Source organism: Rhinolophus ferrumequinum, chromosome 2 (genome assembly GCF_004115265.2).
Source record: "Rhinolophus ferrumequinum isolate MPI-CBG mRhiFer1 chromosome 2, mRhiFer1_v1.p, whole genome shotgun sequence".
In the NCBI taxonomy this organism is placed as follows: domain Eukaryota; kingdom Metazoa; phylum Chordata; class Mammalia; order Chiroptera; family Rhinolophidae; genus Rhinolophus; species Rhinolophus ferrumequinum.
The window spans coordinates 10377354-10402455 of NC_046285.1; the positions used below are offsets into that span (position 1 = coordinate 10377354).

At 37.4% G+C, this 25102-nt stretch overlaps 1 pseudogene; it reads right to left on the bottom strand.

The window, feature by feature from the left end:
- Positions 1-1975: 1975 nt before the first annotated feature.
- On the bottom strand, positions 1976-21020 carry LOC117037882 (60S ribosomal protein L17-like; annotated as a pseudogene).
- Between the last annotated feature and the right edge of the window lie 4082 nt (positions 21021-25102).

The window sequence follows — 25102 nt, forward strand, 5'->3', positions numbered from 1 at the left end:
AAAAGAAAAAAACAAACTCGTAAATACAGAAAATAGATGGTGGTTTCCAGAGGCAAGGAGTGGGAGAGGTGGAGTCAAATGGGTGAAAGACATCAAAGGTATAAATTCCAGTAATAAAATAAGTTCTGGAGATATAACATACAGCATGGTGACTACAGTTAATAATATTGTGTTGTATATTTGAATGTTGCTAAGAGAGTAGATATTAAAATTTCACATCACAAGAAAATAAATTTGTACTATGTTGGTGATGTATGTTAACTAGACTTATTGTGGTAATCATTTTTAAATATATTTATATCAAATCATTATGTTATACACCTGATACTAAATAATGTTATATGTCATTTATATCTCCATAAAAAGACATAAAAAAGAATAAAAGCTATAAAGTAAAATTTCTATATCTCCTTTTTAAATATGCAATTTAATGTTTCACCTCCATAAAATAATGAAAAAATATAGTGTAAAGTTAAAAAATACCACTTACAGACAATAAATAAACTATGATTGTTATAGATTATCTTTAAAGCAATATAATACAAACTTAGATATTTACAGGAAAAAGAAACAATGAAAAGTGACATAGATTTGAAAACGATCCAAATAGAACTTCCAGAAATGAAAAAATATTTGCTAAAAATTAAGATTTTACTTGATGGAGTTAACAGATTGGACATAAAGAATTAGAAACTGAGATAGAAAAAAATATACAGAATGCAGCATAGAGAGACAACAGATGGAAAGAAACAGAAAATAGAATCCGTGACATGGGGCTGAAAATGAGAAGATATAACATGTTTAATCAGAGTTCCAAAAATTCCAGGGAGAGAATGAGTTAGAGAGAATATTTGGAGATATAATATCCGAAAATTATCCAGAATTTGTTTTTTTTTTTAAAGAACTAGACACTTTCTGCTTAATGTTAATAATCTCTTAATGAAAAATCACATGCTTTTGAAAACATTGACTGGAAAGCTATTTTCCATTATTTTAAATAAAAATTATGCTACATATCAACCCCAAATCTCCAACCAATTTCTCAAAACCTAACAACATATAAAATCACCTATATGTAAATGACAGTCATAAGTTAGGAAGAAAGTGTTTAAAATATCATTTCCTGATCACTAAGCAAAGTATAGTAGTCTCCAAACAGTTGCTTTAACTCAACACATTATACATCACCTTTGTTGACACTGAGATTGGTTTGCAAAATATTGATATGATTCTGATTTATTACCAGTTGCATTTGGGATGTAACACAAGACTTTATCTGCAGGGTTTAGTTTTGTTTGGTTCTAGTGTTGTATAAATATAAGTACTGGGGGTGCCAAAAAAATGTATACACATGACTTGTATTCATCTTTCGTTATCGGTATATATTGAGTATTACAATGTTAATACAGTTTTTTCCTTTCTTAAAATGTGCATACATTTTTTTGACACCCTCTATATTTCTATAAAGTTTTAGCCAAAAATTTCATACTGAGAGATATGATTTTCTATGAAGTTTGGATATTAATAACTAAGAGGCATTCCATTGGGAAAAGGTCAAACAAAGAAATGTTCTGAAGGCTATGCTAATATTTTGAGTCTCTAACTTGGACAGTTTAGTGTGTAATGGATCCACACCTATATCCTTACTTGGTTCTTCCCTTTTTATAAATGGGTGATCTGATTTATGTGCACATGGTACTGTCCACCTTTGGTGACCTTTGTGCATTGGTAGTTTATACGTAACACCAGCAAAATATTTTAACAAGTGAAAGAAATGAGATGGGACACCACAGGATAAGTCTCATCGCTGGTATTTTTATTAGTTAGCCATTGCTGCAATAATGTTGTATACCAACGAACCACAAAATCTCAGCAGCAGGCAGCAATAAGCGTTCATCTCCTGCTCATGCCTGTGGAGACTGTGGCAATTTCATCACTTTTATGCCAGCTTCAGTTCTTTCCCACATTCAGCTACCTAGAGGCAGATTTTTCTGCGCAACGAATGAGGTTTAAGCTTTGGGGCCCCCTTGCATGAGGTGTATGGTTTTGTAAAATTTTCACAAGACCTTTTGACTGCGGTTGTTGGAGACCCCGGCCCCTCTCCATCCTCCTTCTCCCCTCGAAGTTCTTGTGTCAGTGAGGTGGCATGAGAAGAGCCACAGGGTGGTACCTGCCAAAGGGGAAGTGGAGTTGGGATACACATTTTATTTAGGTGTAGTGGGATATATTACTCCGGTTTGTGGTCACTTTCAACTCACCTGTATTTAAGAAATGCTGGCCGTCTCAGTGCAAGAACATGGTGTTTGTGGTGCCAGACTTTGACAAGGGAATGGGCCGCATACTGAATGATGCCTAATAGACACCTGATATTGTTTCCTTGGAACGGAAGCACGTGAAAGGCATGCTGAGAAGGCAATAGAAAGCAATGGATTCTCGCTTCTGAGGGGAAAACAAGATGACCGGCTCCCCAGCTATGCTACCGTATTGTGAGTGATGAAAGCCACGGACCCAAGCCACCACAAGGCTTTGGACCACAAGGCTGCTATGTGCATCCTTCAATCAAGGCCTCCCATGAAAGCAACATAGTGACGCTGCAAGCTGAAAGAAAGATTAATATAATGATTTTTGTTGGAGCACATATGGACGATTTTATTTTGTTTCGTATTAAAATAATACCTGGATATTTTTAGAATTCGAACAGTATTAAAGGGCATAAAGTGATAATTAAGTTTTTCTTTTACCCTGAAGCTCAGCCCACCAGATTCCCTTCCTACATTTTTCTTCTTTGCTCTACTGTCACTTGAGGCTCACCGGGATATCCAAGAGAGGGCTCACCCTGGAGCAGCGGCGACCAGGTTCTTGTCTCTGCACAGGAAAAAATTCAAGAGGGAGACAGATGCAGCAGGAAAGCAAAAGTGATTTATTGAAAATGAAAGTACACGGTTGAGAGGAAAGTGCGGGCAAGCTCAGAGACTGAGCCATGCCCAGGAAGTCTTGATCAGGGCTATTTACCCTGCCCCCTCCCCCCCCCCCCCCCCCCCCCCCGCAGGCATTGGTGACGTCCCATTGATGGGGTTCATTCATATCCTCCCTTTCCTACTTTTTCTTCCTCCATAACTGTCATGGTGTCAGATGCATGATGGGAGTCGTAGTAACTACAATGCAAGTAAGATTATAATGACATTATAATTATCTAAAGGTCAGGTCCAGATCATAGGGATTATAATGGCTTGCTGGAAGAAACTGGTTCTTATTTTTCTCCACCTGCAGGTACTGGATACAGTCACTTGTTATTTACGTAACCAGTGAGGCACCTCACGTTATACCCTCGAGGGGGGTAGCAATTTCCTAGGCTCCCTGTCCTGCCTCAGTACCTTCCACTGATGGCCCATGTATATACTTCCAGATAGCTCCTGGCTTGATAAAAATGACAGCTTACCCATTGTTATGTACCTTTTCAGATAGTCAGGATTTTCTTTTATTGACTTATTTTGTTGTTGCCAGCTAATCCTGCCCCAAATTTTAAGTCTTAGAACAGTGACTTTATTAAATGTTTTATAAAACATTGAGAGGCCATAATTGTAACACAGCTTGCCAAAGTGTATTTAATTGGTTCAGTTCTTTAAGCTCGCCTTAGATAGGAACTACATGTCAAAATTGTGAAAGTTGTTCTATTGCAGCTTAGGAGAATGAAAGAGAATTAGCTTCTCAGACATACAAATCAGGCAAATAAAACAGATAAAGAATTTCCTTCCCCTTATGGGAAGCTGCATTAGTAGAAATATTCTGTTAAATAAAAAGTATACTGTTTATGCATTCAAGAAATCCACGCTCTGGTTTGAGATGTAGTAAATGAAAATTACTTTTTCTGGTTTAACTTAGATTTTGAATTTTTCTTCTTTTCCCCCTTCTATCTTTGCTTCCTTCTTTCTTTTCTTCTTGGGATCAAATCAAGCTGTCTTTTGAACTGTAGCATTTTTATTCTGAAATAAGTAATCTTTGTAATGCATCTTTTAAATTCCTACATTTTACTTTAAGACAGAACTTTAATTTCAGTTCTATGCGCACATCACATGTGTGTATTACATACAGCTTTCCCCCTGACACATTCTCAAGTAATTCAGAGAGGTACAACTAAGGAGCCGTTATAGAACAAGGCTCTGATATATGTACATAATAATTCCAATTTAGTTGCTGTTCTGGATTCAGAGAGCCACAAGGAAAACATTATTTAAGACTTGTTGCTTTTTTTTTTTCAAATTACAGTTTATTGGGGTGACAATTGTTAGTAAAGTTACATAGATTTCAGGTGTACAATTCTGTAACACATTATATCTCACATGGAGTATTTACCCCCCAGAGTCAGTTCTCTTTCCATCATCATATATTAGAAGATTTGTTTTTTTAAGATACGGGAGCAACTGAGTTTCCCAATTGGTATCACTTTTCTATTGCTGTGTAAAAAATGACCACAGACTTAGCTGGTTAAAACAACACAAATCTATGATCTCAGAGTCCATGGGTCAAGAATCTGGCGCGTTTTCGCTAAGGGTCTCACAGGGCTGGAATCAGCCAGCAGCATTCTCACCTAGAAGCTTGACCAGGGAAAGATTTGCTTCCAGAATCATTCAGGTGCTGGCAGAACTCAGTTCCTGTGGCTGTAGCAGAGAAGTCTCAGTGTTCTTGCTATTGTCTGGGGACCACTCACAGCTCCAAGATGCCATTCTCCTGCCCTTGACACACGGGCTCTCAAACTCACCCTCTGAATCCCGGCCCGATCTCTTCTAAAGACTCACTAGAGGAGGTCAGGCCGACCAGGGAAAATCTGATAAAGTGAAAGTAAACTGATATTGGGACTTGAATATATCTATAAAAATCCCTTCACCTTTTTTATATAAAGTAACATAATTACATGAGTGACATTCGTTATTTTCGTAGTCTCACCCATTCTCAAGCGGGGGCGGGAGGGGAGATAATACAGAGCACATATATCAGGGAAGAATTCTTGAGATCGTAGAATTCTTCAGACATGTCAATTTTAACCCTTTGAGGCTCCAAGGCCCTTAGTCACTTGAACACCTTAGTGACAAGGAGTAAAATATCTGGCATGTGACCACAACACTCTGACTGTGACATTTGGCAGAACTCAAAGGAAAAAGTTTGAGCTACATGTTGAAGAGATTGGACAACAGAGTGAAGGCATTAGAAGATGAAATGTCTTCGAGTCTTGCTTTACTTCTTGCCAGAGAGCCTCAGTCTATCAGATTGTCCGGCCTGGAACACTTTGACACCCCGCTTCAGGATCCACACCTTTCTTCCTGTTTGGCTCACTTTGCCTTTCTTGTTTCTATTTTTAAAAAATTGTATAACTTTGTCAAGGAATTGGTAATCTTTTTGAAATCATCAGTTAATATTGAAATACACTCATCTCAAACTAATATTTCAATCTTGATATAATGTAGAAATTTTTTATACTGTGTTATTTTATCTTTTAGTACTTTTTAAAACTGTGGTCTTCTCTTCAAGATGAGTTCACAGCATCTACCTCAGGCATTATTACTGTAAAGTTTTCGTCAGTTGAAGTTGTCTCTCTCTCTCTCTCTCCTCCCAGGCTGTAAGTTTTTGTTTCTTCGGTTTCTTCTGAGATATCGTTTTCCTCTGTGCAACCTCCTCCCTGGTTTAGGAACAATCTGCTCTTTCTCAGCGAGGATCCTCTCAGTGAGGCGGGGAGAGCTCGTGGATGGGTTAACCCGCCCGTGAGCTCTGTGAGTTCTGCTCCCCGTCTTGGGAGCTGTGCTCACCCGGCTGTGTCAGTGACCAGAGAGTCTACATCTAAACCCTTAATCTCAGCATTTTTAAGCTTGTGCAGCAAAAACTCAGCACTTTTTCTGGGCCACCGACCCTGCGCCCAGCCCCACTGTTTGGCCTGGGCTCACCTGCCAACTCCTCCATTGTAATGACGGAATGGTACCCACTGCTTCTGTAACGTGACATCCTTTACATACTTGGTGGCTTTTCGGATACGCATACCCTTGATGGCCTCGGGCAGTTTCACAAATGTTCTTAAAGTGAACTCAAAGTTTTGAACCTCGTGATTTGCTTGATTTTGTGGGGTTCTCTGGATCAAGTGAATAGCGAACTGTGTTTAGAGTTCACCTCAGGCTGCTTACAAGAAGAGCTCTTCCTGTCATTTTCTGATCCATGATTTAATTAATTTTTTCTCTATATAAGTTCTGTAGGGACTGCTAGTTTCTGTCAGTCTTGCTCCTTTCCTTCATTCTCATCATCCTGGTTATCCCCCAATGGGGTTGTCCTCATTTTCACCTTCCCCCAGTCCTGCTGGAAGCCCTTCCGTCTGACTTCTGTATCAGATGCTTTTGTGGAGAATGTGTGGCATTGCTAAGGCCACCATCCTGAGCCAAGGATAAGCATGCGTGAAGGGGAGAAAAAGCGAGTACAGAATGAACAGTGTTAATTGTTGAATTTGCTTTTGTTGACTTGACCCAAATCCTGTACAGATCTGGTCTTTCTAAGTTTTGGTAGGATTTGTAGAGAACACTTAAAAATATAGCCAGCATTACTCTAGCCCATTGGCTACAAAAACCACTACTGACTCCAGAATAATCACTTTCCCCTTTGGAAACTTGCACCTGTCAAGCTTCTTTTGAATGTAAATGACAGAAAACTCAGTCCAAGCTGGCTTAGGCAAATAAAAAGATTTTCGTCTCGCTTAGCTCAATAGGCCCAGATGACACCAGCGGGAGCTGGGTTCACTTCCCTCCTCTTTTGGCTCACTATACTCCTTGCTGGTTTCACTGTGAACCAGGCAATTCTCTCGTCAAAACATGGCTATGAGAGTACCCATTCCAATGAAAAATAAAATCCCAGAATTTCTAAGTGGATAATGGCTTCTCTTATAATAGTGAAATGAAGATATTTAAATGTCCTTGTAAATACTTTTGGGCATAGTTACATGCCCAATAAAAATGTTAAATACTCATTTGATATTTTGTCACTCAATTAAGTCCTAGTATTAACTGACTCAGAAAGACATGATTTCTAAAGTAAAAGAAAGGAAGATAAGGGAGTGATCTGGGTTTGGCTCTCCAGCAATCAGCAAATGTAGAACAAATTACTTGATATTTTTGAGCCTCGGTTTCTTTTCACCACGGGGATAACACTTGTGGAGTGCTTTTGTCCTAATATCATGGTGATTAAGCACAATGATATAGGTCGAGCTTTTTACACAGCAATTGGCATACAGAAAGCTCCCACTAAATACCAGCTATTATTATTAACACTGATGTAATCATGATTAGGGCGAAACCTAAAATATAATAGACTCTCAGAAATGTGGGTTTCCTCCAGTTTTACTCTGTTCATCCTTGCCTTCAGCTGTAGTTTTAGTTTTATTCTTTTAGTTTATTCTATTTAGGGACTGACCCCGGTTTCGTGGGGGCTAAAGCTCATACAGTCTTGAAGGCCTTTTAAGAGAACGTATACAACATTATGAATAAAAATTAGATACAAAGTAATATTTTTTATAATTTTAAAATAAATTACAATAATCTACAAATATATAAATGATAGCTAGTCTTGTTCTAAACATCACAAATCTACAAAATAATATTTTAATTTTAATAAATTAACTCCTGACACACCTTTAAATTACTTATTCCCACCCCTCCCCCACCTTTTTGGCTGTACTTTCTTTGGTTGCCTCATCCTATCACAGCAGTTTTATAATATTTTCAATGGAGAGAATAGAAAAATAATCCAGTCTTTCCTTAGAATGATGAGTCAAAATTCATTTTCAATTCTTGATGGTTTAGCAATCTTTTTCAGCTTCACAGCTCACACTACTGGTAATGCCACATATGTAACTGCAGCTCCATTTCCTTGCTCAGATGGCACTCCTTTCTGGGGAAGACCCTCAGATGATTGCAGCCCTTTGAGCTCAATCTGAACGTTCCTTGGTAGCTGCTGTTTCCTGTTCCACCCCTAACACTAGTTTGGGGTGGGGGAGGTAGGGGATACTGAAGCGCCATAAAAGCTGGCATTGGCCCTCCAGAGGGGAGCAGGGCAGAATCTCATTTGTATCCTTCTTAGAGTCAGAGAGAGAGAGTCTGGACGCTCTGAGACCGCCTAGGACAGTGTTAGTGCTGAGGCCTGTGGGTGGAGAGGTAGGGATGGTGGCCTGTCAACCCCATCTGTGGATCTAAGACTACCACAAAGCGCAGGGGATCATACCCCAGTCTGAGGTTGCTGTTTCCTCCTTGCACAGGGTTTATTTAGCAAATAAAAATATAGCACACATGCAATTTTTGAGAACATACTTAAACTAAAAGATTATCTATTATTTATCTGAAATTCAAATTTAACCAGGCATCCTTTGTTTTACGTAACAACTCTGTCAGTGATAGCCTACAAGGCAGCTTTGGAGAGGGTCCACATAAGTACATTGCCCTAAAACGTAAGTTCATTAACTTCATTTTAAATCTGCCCTCTGATTCTAGTGTAAAGTTTAACATTTGTTCCTGTTAAATGAAATTGTCGATCTAAAGTACTTGATTTGAATAGACACTCAAAGGATGTTTTTTTCTCTTTACTTTCCTCTTTTAAATTCATTTTGTTCAATTTGGTTCATTATTCCAACGTGTTGATCTTGTGAAGTCTTAATTCTGCGGTCCATCACATGAAACTATCCTTGTAGCTTTGTATGAGTTTTAAATTTGATAAGCATGTGATAAGCCGGTCTCTTTAACATTGCTAGAGATTTTAAGAATTGTCATTTGTCATTTAAACTGCTTTTAAAAGGGCAGATCTAATAAGGACTAGATTGCCAAACTATAGACTTTAAATTTATTCTTTTATTATAGGATCTGTTTAAAGTGTATATGTATATCAAATCATCATGTTGTATGCTTTAAATATATTACAATATTATTTACCAATTTTACCTGCATAAAGCTGGAAAAATCATAAAAATCAACATTTTAAAGCAAATATCCTATTTATGTGGAATATAGTCAAAAACTATGTTCTGTACCAGTTGTGGTTCTCAACTTTTGGCACGTCAGGCAGTAAGAGGAGCAAATGGAGAACATGCTAAACCACTTGGAAATAACCAATTTCTTATAATGTATTTATGGTAGAACTTCTATATATTTGTGTATAAAATGTCCTTGCTTACAAAAATGAAAATTGTAACTATAATCTTGAAAAAATACAACATTGCTTTTTAAGAAAACCAAAAATTAAAAATTAATTTATTCTTTATTTGAGCATTTATTGTTTCCAATGACATTTGATTGGGTCTATTTGCATGCATCCAATATGGGGAGCCCCTAAGGGAATTCTTTCTACCTCCGTAGAGTTGATTACACCTATTTTGATTACACCTGTTGACTATTTGCTTTGGCTCATGCATTGTTATCTTGGCCCATCAGTTATGGTTAAAGGAAGAGGTTTGGATTTATGCCATATAGCATTAATCGATATCAATTTAGGTGATAAACAATCAGCTTGGATTACTCTCTCTGAAAGGTGGGTAGATGTTCAACTTTCACCTGAAATCTGATGAGAACACCAGGCTATTGATTTTTGTCACAATCATAGAAAATTATTGAGGATGAGGCCAGGAAGAGAGAACTACAGCCCATCACTAGGTAAGTCTGCAACCTTTAGGTGGGGATATCACTTAGTTGTTCAATCACTTAGCAGCTAGTTGTGCTGATACCCGGCCTATACCCCCATCATTTGTATGAGGTTATCTAAAACAATTTACTAATAACTTGTCGAAATCTCGTTTACAGTATGCTTTCCTCCATCTACAAATTTAGTAATACTGTCAAAACCCAAGAAATTATGTCAGTCTGCAGTGACTTGATAAAGCCATTCTAATTCTGGTCTTCACCGCTGCCTTTTCAAAGTGTTCACGTGCTCTTTTAAGAAATTATCTTTTCTAGGATTTTTGTCAAGCTCCCTGATCTGTAACTCAATAAATCTACCTTCTTTCCCTTCTAATAATGGGAGCAACATTTTCCATTCTTCAGTCTCCTGGCATCTCTCCTATTTTCCATGGTTTCCTGATGATTACACACAGTGGTTCAGTAATTGTAGACATACGTTCTCTCTGTTCCCTGAGATGTAGTTTAGCCAGGCCAAGAGATTTTTTTTAAATCATCAGAGCAGTGAGGATCCCTCTCTTGCTTCCTGAATTTCAAAGCCCTATGACTAATATTGACTTGCCATTTTCCCTGGTCCCATGACTTGGCAGAGATCGAAGCTCATGGGATTGTTAATAGCTGCCAAAGGTGACATCTTGTTCCAGGCCTTTGGAAGGACCTGTACTTAATCATCAGATGCAGAGTCAAAGTCTCATTTTGAGGCATTACTAATAAACGTAATATTTTATACTCTGAGAGGTTTCTTACAGTTGTGATGCTTCCCTTCTGGAACCACCATGGAAGTTACTGCTTACTCATTATCATCCCTTCAGTATACTTATTTAATAATTATGAAATAAAGCTTAAAAAGCCTGGTGCTGGCAGTTCTGGTTCAAGATAGCAACGTAGCAGGATCCTGAAATCACCTCCTCTTTTAGATACACCAAATCTATAGCTACATATAGAAAAATTTCTTCTGAAAGAAACTCCGGAACTGTATGAGCAACTCCTACTCAGCAGGAGAATGAGAAAAAAACCCACATCAAAACAGGTAAGAGAAGCTGAGATACAATTTCACTATTAATCTCACTCCCAGCTTGGCGACTCACAATCGGGTGGGGGTGAGGGGCTTTACAACTCCAAGCTTCTCCTTGAGGAGCAAAGAGTTTGAACCCCACATCTGGAGCCCCAACTTTTAAGACCTGCACCTGAGACAAGCCCCCCCAATCATCTAGCTTTGAAAGCTAACAGGGCTTTTGTCCACAAGACCCACAAGGCTATAGCAAACAGAAACAGTTCTTACAAAGCTTATACAAACTAACCGGGCTACCTTCCAGGGCACAGAGCAAATGCAGCTGAAACTCGCCCAGTATTTCTGAGAAAGAAGCGTATTTGCTTATAGTAAAGCTTTGGCCTGAGGGGTAGATATCTAATTTAACACACGTCTAGGGGCCTACAATGTACTGTACAAAGATGTATGGCAGCAGAACCATCTCGACGCTCTCACTCTGCCTCACTCCAGGTCATTAATATCTCCCATGAAGGAGCTTATGTACATTCTGGTGCCCCAGTTTTTGTGGCAGCTGCCCAGGGGATACCCCTTGATTGCCAGGCTCTGTGGCCGGTGGAGCTTATGTTTGCAGTTTCCACAAACTGCAACAAACAGAGAAAGAGTTTTTAAACGGCCAAAGTACAGCAGAGAGGCAGCTGACTGAAATGCCCAGTCTTTCTGGGAAAGAGGCCTAAGGGGCAGGCTTCTAACGAAACTACATTGAAGGGCCAACTGCAATCCTATCCAGAAACCTTGGAGGGTTTGCTAGCTGCTTGACCTCTCCCTCTGCCCTGCCATGGGTCACTGGTGTCTCTGAGAAAGGAGCTTGTGTGAACAGAGCCCCAGAGAGCAGTTTCCAGGCTCTCGGCCTCATGTGGAAAGGTGCTGGCTATCTACTATCCTTGGGTAGTAGGATAGTAGATAGCCGTCAGCTGTGGGTAGTTGGCCATCAGCTGTAACCATTGAGCCATTGGCCACTAATATAACTGCCGCGGCTACGGAGGAGAGTTGAGGAGAGTCGAGAAGAGTGGAGGAGAGTTGGTCGGTTGGCAGCAAAGCGGACAGCAGGTCTCACGTCGTGTGAACCCAGCATCCATGAGACTGTAGTGGTATGAATCCCCTACCTATGGCTCCGTGGGTGTTCCTTTTTGGCCTCACCACATCCTGCGTTCTTATATGGGGAGCGGGAGCAGAGACCCCGCAGGCTGTCCCGCACGACAGAGCTTATATCTGAAGAAAGAAGAACAAAGCTGTAGGCATCAGCTTCCTGATTTCAAACTATATTACAAGGCTATATTAATTAAAACAGCATGGTATTGGCACAAAAACAGACACAGATCAATGGGACAGAATAGAGAGCCCAGAAAGAAACCCACACATACTCATATATGGTCAATTAATTTATGACAAGGGAGCCAAGAATCTACAATGGGGAGGACAATTTCTTCAATAAATGGTGGTTTGAAAACTGGACATCAATGAATATGATGTTAGCCAGAAAAAAACTGAGGACTCAAAATTAGAAATGAAAGAAGAGATGCTACCACTGATACCACGGATGTACAAATTTCATTAAGAGTCTACAATGAACAATTATACATCACAAATTAGACAACCAAAAAGAAATGGATAAATTCCTAGAAACATACAACCTACCAAGATTGAATCATGAAAAAAACTCCACAGAAAATATGGACAAACTGATTACTAGAAAAGAGATTGAATCCATAATGAAAAACCTCCCAACAAACCAAGTTCGGGACTTGATGGCTTCACTGGTGAAGTCTACCAAATATTTAAAAAATACTAATCCTTATCAATTTTTTGCAAAAAATAGAAGTTGAGGGAACAATTTCAAACTCATTTTATGAGGCCAGCATCACTCAGACACTAAAACAAGACAAGAAAAGAAAATTACAGACCAAGATCCCTGATTAACATAGATGCAGAAATCTTCAACAAAATATCAGCAAACTGAATTCAACATTACATAAAAAGGATCATACACCATGATCGTGTAGGATACATGCTAGGAATGCAAGGATGTTTCAATACCTGCAAAATCAATGTGATACACCTCATTAACACAATGAAGGATAAAAATCATCCTGTCATCTCAATATATGCAGAAAAAGCATTTGACAAAATTCAACATCCATTTATGATAAAAATTTTAAAAAAGCTCTCAATAAAGTGGCTATAGAAGGAACATGCCTAGAGGGGCAACCTACTGAATGGAAGAAAATATTTGCAAACCATATATCTGATAAGAGGTAAATATCCAAAATATTTAAGAACTCATCCAACTCAGTAGCCAAAAACCAATCTGTTTAAACCCTATGCAGAGGATCTGCATAGAAATTTTTCTAAAGAAGACACACAGAACTAACAGGTACATAAAAAGATGGTCAGCATCACTGATCGTCAAGGAAATGCAAATCAAAACTGCAATGAGATATCACCTCACATCTGTTCAAATGGCTATTATCAAATGACAAGAAATAAGTGTTGGCAAGGATGTGGAGAAAAGAGAACCCTTTGCACACTGTTGATGGAAATGTAAATTGGTGCAGCCCCTATGGAAAACAGTATAAATATTCTTCAAAAAATAGACTACCATATGATCCAGCAATTCCACTACTGAGTATTTATCTGAAGGAAATGAAAACACTAACTCAAAAGGTATCTTCACTCCCATGTTCATTATAGTATTATTTAAAATAGCCAAGACATGGAAATAATCTAAGAGTCCATTACTGGATGAGTGGATCAACAAAATGTGATATGTATATATGCACAATGGAATAATATTCAGCCATAAAAAGAAGGCTGAATGTACAAGCTACATAAAGAATGTGAGTTAAATCTTGGACTCTAAAAACCACTGTAATTGTTTCAAAGGCAGCAAGGATTCCAGGAGAAAGAAAAGGGCTTACAATTAAACAGGTACTGTGGGGACTGTGACACCAGCAAATGAAAATACATTGCAATAATAATACTTTAGCTTTCATTGGTGTTTGAAGGGGCACAATAAAGAGCAAACTTTTCTACCAGTGTTCTTTAAAAAATAGGAGAGAAACAAAAATTTCAGGCAGATAGGAGATCGAAATACCAGCTTCATCACTATTGGAAAAGGGCTTGGATGTTGGTAAGAGTGGAAGTGATAACACAAAGCCCTAGAATTAGGGGTTGACTTATTCTTACCTTTTCCAGCTGAGTTCAGATGACACTACAGAAGAGTCACAGTCACAAGCAACCCCCAAACTGCTGACATCCCCACACCACACTTGCTCCTGAAAACTGGGAGCCTCAGAGAGTTTCCTGTGCCAGTCGTCAAGAGGAAGAGAGGAGCTAGCTAAGCCTGCCTGGGTTTTTGTCTCAAATCCATCAGCTATGTAAATTCACTCCACTTGGCCTTTGTGTGGTAAGGGCCCCGAAGGCGACCGGTGCTTAGAGAAATCCCTTCTGATAAGAGCAGGAGAAGCAGAGACTTGTTTCCACTGTAGTGTCTTTTAATGCATTTTGCCTTAGAATGTGTTTATATATTCAACTTCTACCCAGACTCTACATGGTAAGCAGGGCACACATCTCTATTTTTAATGTTAAGGAATTGGGAAGCAATAATGTCACTTGAAACTCATTACATCCAAAGGAATCTGTAATCTGATACTCCTCACCCCTAACATCAGACAGAGTGTTCCCAGATAACGAGTAATCCTTGATGGCTCTCGGGTTGTAACCTTTCGCTTAGATTATTTCAACAGCCCATTTCCTTTCTTTTCTTTTCTTTTTTCTTCTCTCTCTCTCTCTCTCTCTCTCTCTCTCTCTCTCTCTCTCTCTCTCTCTCTCTCTCTCTCTCTCATCTATCTATCTATCTATCTATCTATCTATCTATCTATCTATCTATCTATCTATCTATCATCTATCCATCCATCTATGGAAGAAGAGGTGCAGGGAGGAAATTTGGAGTGAGGAGCATTGGGCAGAACCTAACTTCGCCGCAGCTCCAGTGACATAAATAATAAGTCTCTTGTCCTTTAAATTGAGTGCCAATGATGTCATTTTGTGTGGGGAGGTGAGGAAGCCTTTCTAAAAATAAATGCACAGATCATAAGTATAGCACTCAATGAATTTTTATCAGGAAACTGCACATGTAACAATGAAGTAATATAATTAATTTTTAATAGAAGTGTAAAATAAACACAGAAAAGTGTGTCTATCTCATAAGTATACAGCTAAATGAATTTTCACACATTGAACTTGTGTGTAACCAACACCAGATCAAAAAAACAGAACATTTTCAACTCTTCTGATTTCTTGTTCTGTTCTGATTACCCCCACCCAAGGGTAACTTGGTCTGAACGTCTAAGGGAAGATATTAATTTTGCCTGTCATGTACTTTTTATGAATGGGATCATACATACACTACGTACCCTTGCATCTGGCTTCTTTTGCTTACATTATCTTGTAAGATGCAGCCATGCTATTGTGTATATTTGTAGATCATTCATGCTTGTTGGTGTGTTGTACTACACTGTGTGAATACACCACAGTTAACTTATCCATTTTCCTTTTGATAGCATCTGATAGTTTACAGTTTGGAGCTATTCTGAATGGTACTAATGTGAACCTTTTGTTCAATGTCTTTTAGTGCACATGCTTCTGTACATACTTCTGCTGAGTCTACGTCTAGAGTGGCATTGCTGGGTCAGAGTTATATAGTTGTTTGGCTTTTGTGGACGTTAGCCATTTCCCAAAGTGCTTACTAATTTATACTCCCACCACAACGTACAAGGTTTCTAGTTGCTTTACAACCTCATGAGCGTGGTAGCCCCGTAAGGATGTCCACATTCTAATGTTTGGAACCTGCGAATATGTTACCTTTCTTGGCAAAAGGAACTTTGCAGACCCATACTGGAGATCCACTATTATTAACTAAATCCCTCTCTGGGGATCTTCTCAGTCCAATACTGTTAAACCCTGAACAAGCCTTCCTATTTTGTTTTAAGTGTGAAGATTATTAGAAAAAAATTATTTGAACTACTGCAGAGAGAAGACATCAGAGGGATTTCTGTTCCAGATAGTGAAAATCACACTGACGTGTTTGTAGTATGTATGGAACAAATGATTTAGTTTAAGGCTGAAAAAAAAACCAAACCCTCAAAACACCAGGATTTGATTGTAAAGTCCATTAAAATGATTAGCAGTAAGTAAAATTCATAAACTATCAGTTTCTCTTACATTAGTCATATTTTTGGCTTCCCACAATTATCTAAAATATGTTTCATGAACCTCATGCCAGAAAGTCAGACATTCCTATTAAAGTAGAACAATTTTAAGACATTATATTTTTACATTGAATGGGAAACTAACAAAATAGTGAAATCTGTCATGATACAAAACTGAGTTGAGTCAAATATAATCATACTTAAAACTCCACATCAGCGAGATTAGTTAGCTCACCAAAGTTCTTTGTCTAATTTACTAGGTCATAAGCTCAGGTTTTTAAAAAATCTATCTATCTATATATCTATATCTATCTATATATGTATATATGACAATATGGAAGGGATTTCAACATGATGAGTGTATAGAGATTTCCTCATAATTGTGCTTTCATTAAAGTTGTTGATCTTCTTTAAGGAGGCTGACATTTCTGATTTTATATTTTCCTTTTTTACCAATTGGCTTTTCTCTCTGTGCACATGTTCTGTTTTATTTTTTTTTCTTCATAGTTTAATTCCTTATTACTTCATCTTGTTAATACCTCTGCATGCCCTTTTATGAAATTCATGGCTGTTTCTTCTTGCTTTTTCTCTCTCAAGAATATATAGAAAGCAGAATACATATATACAGATATGTATACGTATGTGTGTGGATAGATAGATGATGATAGCTGGATAGCTACGTAGCTAGTTAGCTAGATGACTGTTGCCCATTCTGAACCAATCAGCTGTGGAGGGAAGAGGATTTGGGGGCCAATGGGAATTAAGCATTGCCAGGCATGTCCGTCCCTTAAGCACAGCAGCCTTCCTTAGAAAGGGCTGTGTATGCGGAAGGTACTATAACTGATATTCTCAACACATTCTTTGCCTTCATCTCAATCTCTTTTCCTGCGTTGTTTTTTAAATTACTGTTGCTTTCACCCCCACTCCCTTCTCCTTTCACTCTTTTAATGTTCTCTGGGTGACCTCATGGCTGTAACAGCACTTGCTCTATCTCCAGCCCAAATGATTTAAACAAACTCCAGACTCTGGATAGCACACAGGTACTAAACTCTAGGTATTTCAAAAGAAACCCATATTTTCCATCTCCATGTTGCAAACTGCTCCTCTTCCTGTGCATTTATACATATAAATGTATAAATATTTGTTTTCTTTATTTGCTCGTATAATATTGCACATGATTTGAAACACGCAAGATAACAATTTACTTGCTGTATTTTCTCACCATGACCAAAATTTCTCTAACTTTAACATGTCCAATTAGTGCATAAAGATATTTTTTAATAGGAAATATAAAGTCACATATAGAGAAAAGCAAGTCTTCCTCTCATTTTTGATCTGCATTCTCCAGTTCTCTTTCTCATAATTAACCACTCTTCTCAATATCACCTGCATTCTAGCAGAGATATCCTTCATATGAATATATAATGCATGCATATTTTTAGAAATATATCTTTCTGTGCATACTGTTCATTTCTTGTTCTTTTTCACTAACAATATAACTTGAATATTTACTGTAAAAATAAAACCCAGAAATGCTTATGGCTAGAATTTACATAAGAGAAACTACTTGGTTTTCTGATTTGGGTTCTTAAAACTAATTCTATTTTAATCCTGTTAGAATGTATCCTTACAAAGAAGAAGTGCTTTAAGCTACTGGTGATTTGACATTTTTTTACATACTTCTTCTTGTTAAAATAATACATTTTTTATTAAAGACATTTTTGTATGCTCCTCATCTGCTTACCAGAAGCCAAACATTTTTACATTTTTAGCTATTTTTTTTTTGGTATGTACCACTCTATTGCCGAACAATATGCTCATCTTTAAAAATATGCTTTATCTTAATCATTTATATATATTATCTTTGATATTGTTTTTGTTAAATAAAAATGGTTCAGCTCTCTTACACAGTCCCTCTCCTGTTAATTCCCCTACTTCAATCTTCTAATGCAATTCGACCAGAATTTTGGTTAAATTGAGACTAAATTTACATTATTATTTCTTTGTAAAAATTCTGTGCTAGGCCATGTGATCTGATTGTCGTTTATTTTTTTCCTGGAGTATGTTTTGTCATTTGCTTTCTTTTCTGTGTGTCTGTTTGTCAAACAGATATATCAAATCTATTGATGTTTTCTGTGTACACAAACACAGAGCAATGATTACCTGGGAGCACCTTTTGCAGGGCGTCTGACTGGCTCTAATTGTTCCTAGATGCTCTCCAGGCCACTGCAGCACGAGGCTCTTTCTGTGATTTTCTCTATTTTTTCCCTCACAGGGTTTCCTGTTTTCTGTATTCAACATCTTCCTTCTTGTGGTATAGCAACCTCTAAAACTTTTTAAGAAAGAGTGCATGGGAGGTAAACATTTTGGCTGTTTGCAAATATATATTCAGCTCCCATGTTTGAATGACAGTTGGGTGGGGTAAAAATTCTAAGCAAAAACCATTTTTACTGAGAATTTTAAAAGCATCGCTCTGTATTTCCCCCTCTTCCCTACATTTTAGTTTTCCCTACATTTCCCTACATTTCCCCCTCTTCCCTACATTTAGCCACTGTGGCTGTGAAGTCTAATGCTATTTGATTTTTCATTCCTTTGTTCAATGAGCTGTTTTCTCTTTCTAAAAGTTTTGGGGATCTTTTCTTTTTTATATCCTGGTGTTCTAAAATTTTCTTGTGATGTGCTATGGTGTATTTCATCCATTGTACTATGCATAAGATAAACCCTTTCAATCTGGAGAGTTTTGTCCTTTAGTTCTGGAAATTGTCTTATATTATTTCTAAATGATATTTCTCTACTCTGTTTTCTCTGTTCTCTCATTCTGGAACTTCGATTATTTGAGATGTTTGACCTTCTGTACTGATTCTCCAACTTAACTTTAAAAAAAAAGTTTCCATCTGTCCTTTTGTTCTAGTTTTCTGAGAGATTTCCACAACTTTATCTTCCAAATTTCCTGTTGAGATTTGGTTTAAGTTATTCTATGTTTAATTTTTTAAAGTTCTTACTTAATTCCTTTTAAATAGCCTTTTATTGTTGCTTCATGATTGACTATATCCTCTAATTTTTTTGAGGATATTAGTGATTTATTCTTGGAAGTTTTCTTGTGCTCCTGGCATATGCTCTATTTTCTATGGGCTCCATTTTCTGTTATTTTTGGCCTGTTTTTACTTCAGAGACTTTTTTCTCTAATACCTGGCTTGGCTCGGCACTCATATTTAGAAGGAGGCTCCAAGGAGCAAATGGAATTGTTGTGTGTAAGCAGTTTTCTGACTGGTGGACTTCATTGTGTGCATAAGGCGGCAAGGTGGCTTTCTTATTACAGGAGATACTGAGGTATTTTCTCTTGAGCTGTTTAGTTTCACAGTGAGGACTCTCATAATCCTCTGCTTTGGCTTTTTGAGAGAATGATGCAAAGCCTGCAGCTGAAACTGCTCAGTAATAGGCTCCCTCTAACTTTGGCTTTCAAATCTCAAGGCTTTTTGGGATTCCAGAGGGCAATTTGGGTAATCCCATACAGTAGGTGCCCATACATTCATTTTCCCCACTTTGCTTTATCAGGTATCAGTTTTCATCTATGTGTGATTTATTTTTGATTTCCAGTGACTCATTAATATTCTTTTCTGCCATCTCCTCGTCTTCCTCTCTCTTGCCTTTGTATTTGTACGTTTTAAAATCCTTTATTATCAACTTAACAAGGTTTCTGGAGGGAAAGAAAACAAACTTACGGGGTGAATACATAATGTTTAATTGAAGTATCTACGAATAGGGAGAGAGCAAAGGGAAGGGTACTGCACTTTAAGGATAACTGGATAGGAATCTCTAGCGTGGGGTGGGGGAGGGTTGGGGGCTTGGGGGTGGGGCTGGGGTTGGGGAGTAAATTACTGCCTGCTGGCCAGATCTGGCCTGTGGCCTGTTCTTGTATGGCCCATGAGCTAAGCCTGGCTTTTACATTTTTAACGGGTTGTAAAACAAAACAAAACAAAACAGAAAAGAATATGTAATAGAGACCACATGTAGCCAACAAAGCCTAAATTAATTATTTGGCTCTTTACAGAAAAAATCTTGCTGACCCTTTTCTAGTGTTGTGGTTCTCAACTTGGGAGCTTTAGAAACATACTTAGGACCCGGTCTCACTCCGGACCGTTAGCGAAAATCTTGGGGGCCGTTCAGGAAAGGGGTGATGCTAATGTGCAGCCAGACTAGTATGAAAAGTCCCCCTGCCAAAACCCAGCATCACCCACTTTACCAAAACACCGTCCCCACCACCAGCAACAACAACTTCAGACGCTGGAAACTTTCAGAGACATACTTAACTGTTTGATAAACTTCTGTGCCCATTCTTTGCTGCTGATTTTTGGCAATATTGTATGTACACATAGATTGTTTCTACAACTCTTTAAAAGCAGAAATTCTCTGTATCCCTTTTCCCCTTCCACAAGAATCATCTCTCTAAATTGTTTTGTAGCTGATTCTTTTCTTCACATTTCTAAATACTACGTTTACGTTGCTTCTCCAGGATTTTTAAACGTAGACATTTTCTATTAACTTCCCACGAGGGAATAGAGGATGTAGCTCCCTTTTACCTCCTCACCCATCCCCTACCCCATCCTTTTGAAGTTAATGAGTTTTGTTAGAACAATATGTATTTTGTTAACTGTGATCATCAGTATGTAAATACTATTCACAGCCCAGCGATGTTCTATCCTACACAATTTCATATACTCCCTGAAGTGAACAATTATCTTGTTTTTCACCTCTTCCTTAGTTTTCCATACACATACCTTTATTATTTTAATCCCAAACTCTTGCCTACTTTGGCTCTCCCAGGATAAATATCATGTATTCTATCAATCTCATTTTTGTGCAGCGAAGTGCATAGCTGTCATCCTGGACTCCATCCTTACTTTCCTCTGGGATTTCCTTTGCCTCCGCATTGCATGGAGTCCCCTGGTTTCTAGAATCCACATCTTCTTTCTTGGTTTCACTTTGGAACATGTCCTTCAGTAACTTTTTTGAGGAAGAGTGCACGGGAAATCTCAAATGCTTTCGATGCTGTATGTCTGATAATGTCATCATTCTACCTGCCCTTTATTGAAGGCTCGCTTGCAAGCAGAATTCCAGGTTGAAATTCATTTCCCTTTATAGTTTGATGGCATCATTCCATTGTCATTCAGCTTCCAGTCTTGCTGTTTGAGCAGGCATTCTAATTTCTTCTTCTGTGGTATGGCAGATGGTATTTTCCAAAAGTGGCTGCCAAATATCTTTCATCTCACATGCTCTTTAACAGTGTGACCTTTTCACCCTCCCCGTGTGATGTGGATGCCTTTCCCTTGAACTGGGGTGGCTAGAGATTTGTTTATAATTCATACCGTGTGATAGAAGTGATGTTGTGGGAACTTTGAGGCTGGGTTAGGAAAAGCAATGCAGCTTCCACCTCATTTGTGGGGACACTCATTTGTGGACCTGAGCTGCAGTGTAAGAGTCTGATTACCCTAGACACCATTCTTTGAGGAAATCTAGGGCAAATGGAGAAGTTGCAGGGAGTGCTTCTGTCAACAGCCCAGCTGAGGTTCCAGCTGACAGCACCAAATGCTGTGTGTGGGAGTGAGCGAGACTTCAGATGATTCCATCCATCTTTTGGGTTATCTCTAGCTCTTGAGTCTTCCCAGCTGAAGTCACAGATGTTGTGGTGAAGAAACAAACCATTTCTACTGTCCTTGTCCAATTTTCTGACCCACAAAATCTAAGAGCATAATAAAATTGTTCTTTTAAGCCAGTAAGTCTTGGGATATTTGTTGCACGACGTTAGTAACTGGAAGAATATGTGACTTTTAAATTTTTTTCTGGAAACTTTTAGGATTTTATATTTGTCTATAGCATCCTGAGAGTTTACGGTGGTCATTTTACTCATTATACTAGGCAATAAGTGTATATTTTCAATCAGAAAAAATTCATATCTTTTCAGTTCTTGGAGGTTTCCTTGAATTGCTTTAGCAGTGATACCCTTCCCTCTGTTTTCTCTTTTTCTGGAGCTTCTACTATTTAAATGTGAACCTTCTGGGCTAAGCCTCTACTTTTCTCATTTCTTACTTTTTTCTTTTATTTTCCAGCTTTTAATCTTTCTATTCTAATTCCTGGGATGTTTCTTAGACTTTGTTTTCTCAATACTTAACATACTTTTAATTTCCAAGACATTTTTTTCAGGCAACCTTTTTTCTTTTATAAAATGTATGTAATTTCTCTTCTTATCCATATTAAGATATTAGTAACCATTTTTTTGTTTGCTTATTTGTTTGCTTGGTTTTTTTTTTTTTTCTTCTTCTTCTACTTGAATCATTTCTGTTGCCTTCTATCTCTTTGTTTTGGTCTTTTTCTTTGATGTTGATTTTGATCCTTGGTTGTTTTCTCATGGTTAAGAATGGGGCACTGAAAATGAGTAGGAGTGGATAATTGTGGGCCTACTGCTTGATATCCTGGGTGGGATATTTCACTGGGGAAATCTTGGTGTTATTATTTTTATCTTTGGGGACGGATTGAGACAAGGGGCTGGTCAGATTCTAAGATAGTGATTATCCAACTTCCTGTCTTCGTGGACAGGTCTAGCTGTCATTTATCCATCTCTCCTACAGCTTCCAAAATTTTGAGACTTTTTTATTTCCTTTCCCTTTGTCCTTGTATGACATGCTTTTTTTTTGACAGCTCTTTGATATGTTTTTAATGGAACCCAGGGAAACAGAGAAAGTAAATGTATATACTCAATCTACAATTTTACTGTTAAATTTAAATGTGTACATCAATAGGATCTCTGCAGTAAAATTTAGGATTTGTTAGCTAATCTAGATATGTCTTGTTGAATTCATTTTCTTATGAGATTGTTACAATTTTTATGCCATAGTTTCTTAATTCAATTCTAAGAATATTCAGATTAGTAACAGCTTCTAAGGAAAAAAATATTTGCCATAAATATACGTTGATTGTAAGAGAGACTTTGATTTAAAAAAATAAAGTGTAAAATACTAGAAACTTTTGAATTGAGAAACTATAGTAAACATATAAATATATACATAAATATACAAATATATTTTTTAATATAGTAAGTATATAAAAATAAAATTAAGAGAAATTTTAGCAATAAAAGGAAGAAAGAAAACGACTTGTAGTACTTCATTAACAGTGTGTCATATTTCGACCCTGCTAATAGTAAGAGAAAAATGAATAATCATGGACTTGTACAAAACTTTAAAGTTTTATCTTAGGTCAAATAAAATCTTGTTCTATTTTAATTTCTTCATTAATAACTCAGGAGTGGTGAGTTTGAAGTTTTTCATCCTGAATTCCATCTGGTCAAACATTTGCATTTCATTGTTATTTGTTGTTATCAAAGAATTGAAAATGATGACATGTTATAAAAATTTCTACAGTGTCTTTTGTAATCTTTAATTGAGAATTTATTTTTAAGTGTTACTGTACATGTGGCAATACAAAACAGCAAATTCCAAGAGCGTTGTTGTACAAGAAAAAGGGCATATGAGGTTTCTACACATATCCTCTGGACAGAGTGAGGGAAAGCATCCAACTTGGCAACACTAATTCTTATGGATTTAATTTCAAAATGACTATTTAAAATGTTCCTTTTTGTGGGAGTGTGTTTTGGGGAAGAGGTTGGACCAGATGACTGCCAACTAAATCTTTTTCTAGATTTATTAAGAGACCCGATTTTTAAAATGGAAGGTGTCTTTTGTTTTGTTTTTTACATTTCTGCTGTCTGACTATGCCCTGAGCTGATTTGACATGTATGACTTAACGTGGCCAGCACAAAATAGGGTTGTGACCACAGGCCCTAGAGCTGATCCTTTCATTTCTTCTTTTCTGGCGCACTCCATTTCCTAATCCATTCCTATTCTTGGTTTCTGACTTCTTGCTTGGTTTGTTGTCTATGATTTGATACTCAGTCCTTAAATACCTTTGTATTTATGTTTAGCTGGGCTCCTTGGAATGGATTAGCCTAGGCCCCTTGGCTAACAGTCCTGCATTATTCTGTCTGGCCACTGAAACCTCGATCAGGATCGCCCACTTTGCTTGTGTGTTACCAGGTTTGACATGGCCCTGGTCAAAGTTGCCAATGTGTCCTGAGTCATCCTAACTCAGGAGACATTGGCAACCAGAGATAAAGAACAGTTTGTTTCTTTAGTTTGCAGGGCAATATGTTGTGCACTGGATGACATTCCTTTCATTCTCTTAAGCACAAATGCTAATTACGTTTTATGCATAATTATGAGCCTGAGATGAGCTCAGTGGTTTCTTAAGAGATTGTGTTTTCTTTGGGAATAGATTATTTTAATTTGAGAAAACATTAATTAAGTTTTCAACCTTAGAATTATTAAGATATGGAAATGTCTTAGAACAGGGCCACCTATACACACATAACACACACGCACACGCACACACACACACACACACACACAACTTAAAGGAAACTGGACAGCAGAAATAAAATTATTACAGGGTTTTCCTGCTCTTATTTTTGTCATTTTGCTGGTTTCACTAAAATTTGTCTCTTTAGGTAAAATCTGAAGGTGTATTTGTTGATGAGATGTCCATTTTTTTCCATGGAAAAAGTGTTTTTATAATTAATCTAAGAAATTTTATTCTTGCTATTTAAATATTTATTGAGCTTCCTTCTGTAATGTAAGGAGTTTTAAATTATAAAATACAAAGCCTATATTTTAGACATAATTTGTGGGGGAAAACCTGGGAATTGTAGTCTTAGCTGTGATTCAAACATGTTGTGATGATCTTGGATAAGTTGATAATTCCATCTGGCATAATGTCTAAGAGAATATGGTTGTACTACATACATTCTAAGGACTTCCTTAATTTCATGGTTCATCCATATCTATAAATCAGACTAATGACTTCTCAATCTTTATCTCCAGCTCCTGCCCTAACCCTAACTTTTGAGAAATAAGTATATCTTCATACAAACCAACTAGAAAAATATGTACAAAGCTATGGTTTTCATGCAACTGAAAATATAATTAATGTGCCATCATAATATAAATATAACTTCATAATACAAATAGAAAATTATGTGTAAATATATGGTGTTTATATAACTGAAAATCAGCAACATATTAAAGATACTGTAATATGGTTAC